Source organism: Empidonax traillii, unplaced genomic scaffold (assembly GCF_003031625.1).
Source record: "Empidonax traillii isolate 1590-97213 ecotype Southwest subspecies unplaced genomic scaffold, ASM303162v1 scaffold281:size1424471, whole genome shotgun sequence".
In the NCBI taxonomy this organism is placed as follows: domain Eukaryota; kingdom Metazoa; phylum Chordata; class Aves; order Passeriformes; family Tyrannidae; genus Empidonax; species Empidonax traillii.
In genome coordinates, this window is record NW_020955474.1 from 251,519 (window position 1) to 253,980 (window position 2,462).

Consider the following 2,462-nt stretch of genomic DNA (forward strand, 5'->3'; position numbering starts at 1 on the left):
TTTTTTTTTTTTTTTTTTTTTTTTTTTTTTTTTTTTTTTTTTTTTACCTCTATTTTAATCATTAAACTGCTCTTAACCCACAGGTATTACCTTTTTCCAACTCTCTTCCCCATCACACCAGAGGTGGGGGACAATGAGAAAATGGTTTGTGTGGTACTGACCAGGGTTAAACCATGATACTTTAGTAAATGCCTTTCCACCTTGTTTATATCTCTCTGTTTAAAATAGAAAGTAAAAGTTTCACAAGAGGTCTCTTGAAGACAACCCTAAATTATGGATCTTCTCATTTTTAGCTGATAAGCTTGAGAGGGAAAATGCTGCATATACAATGCTGTGTGTTGACATTGTAAGAAGTGCCACAGTTGTTAAGGAGAGTAAATGTCTGTTTGCAACTTAGGATGCAATCACTAATAGAGAGGAAGACTGTTCTGCAACATTTGTAAAAAAGAAAAATATGTTGCCGCCACGTGTGATTTTGGTCCCCCACTTTAAACAGGAAACAGCTTATTAGTCCAAATAATCTTCTCTTACTCACATTACTTTGTCCCTAAATATAAAGTTTTCTGTTTGAGAAAGACCTCAGAATTTGGCACAGTACTTTTCTTAGGGACCCATAGCTAAAATTGCAACATATGTTACTGTAGATGAACACTATAGCTCAGTATCCATGCAGTACTTCATTTTGAAAGGAGGAGGTCATATTTTGAAGAGGTGCCATGCAAAGTCAAACCATGCATTTGTATTGCTCCTTTACTGAGAGGTTATGACCAAGTCAAACTCTTTAGGAGCAGAGCTGTCTCCTTTCTTGAACCAGAGCCACACTTGTGAATGACTTGTCCTTTAGCCTTATTCTCATGGTCTTTAATGCCCTGGTAGCAGTGCCTAACACGCTGCCAGGAGCCATCATGCCCTGATCTGGTGCAGCTGGGAAGAAAGTAGTCCAGGATTTCATTCAGGTATCCAAGAATGATTCTTTCCTCCAGGAAGTTTTGCTGATGTTTGTGCAGCAAACTACTAGCATATACACAATTCATATTGACAAAATGTGCTTTGCCAGAACTGCTTCTCCTGGTTGCCCAAGTCCAAGAGCAATTTTAGCTTTTGTCAGTACAGAAGTGTTGGAATTGGAAAAAAAAAAAAAAAAAAAAAAAAAAAAAAAAAAAAAAAAAAAAAAAAAAAAAAAAAAAAAAAAAAAAAAAAAAAAAAAAAAAAAAAAAGAGACACACACAAAAAAGCACAAAAACATCAGTGCTACACACTTGAAAAAAGTTCCTGACACAGACCTGATCTGAGACTCAGGACAGTACAGCTTGCTCCCAGGATTGAGCCTAAAGTATAAGCCAGACTTTAATGCTTAAATGACAGTATTTCAAGGTGACTTGTGATGGGAGTTAGGGCAGGAAAATGTTTGCTTAGTGGCAGCAGAAGAAGAGCCAGAAATAGTCCTTCTTGGCACTACAGAAAATGAGTTAATCCTTTTGCTTTCATTTTATTTTGTCCTGGCCTGTTTTTAGTGAGGATGAATAATGTCTACGTCTTGTAATACCTTGGTAAGTTGGTAGTTCAGCAGGTTTGCTGTTACCTTTCCTGGTTGGACCAGTACTGATTAGTTGCAGATTTCAACGTATGATCAGCTGACAAGTCAGGCTTGAAGAGTCTGAACCGTTGTAGTTACTGTTGAGGAATGTAAAATGAACATTGCTGTTTGGGGGGCAAACTTGTAAGTTGATGAAAATGTAGAGTTGAAGTGATTGAACTGATCCTTAACATCCACTAGACTGACTATGTGACCAACACATCTGTCCTTGAACAGGCAGCAGTCACGAGCATTGAGGCCATGCTGCTGAGAACTCAGCTGCGCTGGGCAGGGCACGTCTCCAGGATGCAGGGCCATCGCCTCCCCAAGATCGTGCTATATGGGGAACTTGCCACTGGCTGCCGCAAGAGAGGAGGCCCGAAGAGGAGATACAAGGACTGCCTGAAACAGTCCCTCAGCCTTGGCAATATTGATCACCACCATTGGTTTACCCTGGCCTCCAATCGGGAGGCCTGGAGACACACCATCTATAACGCTGCTGCTGCTTTTGAGAACACACGCAGGATCACTCTCGAGGAGAAAAGACAACACAGAAAGAATCGCGTCTCGTCAATATCACCTGGGGAGTCTTTCTGCTGTACCTTCTGCAACTGGACTTGTCTATCTTGCATTGGCCTTTTTGGCCTGTAACAAGCATGGGTAGAGCCCTCCTCAAATCTTCGTTCGCGAAGCCCAGCCATGAGAGTTGAAGTGAAATGCATTCTTTAATTACTCCTTCTAATTAAGATTTTGTAGACAACTACATGTGCATGGACTATGCTGAGTTAGGAATGCTGCATTTTGTTTCTAGCCATTTGAACCTCCCATTTACCTTATGCCAAAGATGAGCCTTTCCAGGTAATCTAAAATGTAGACTTCTTAACTG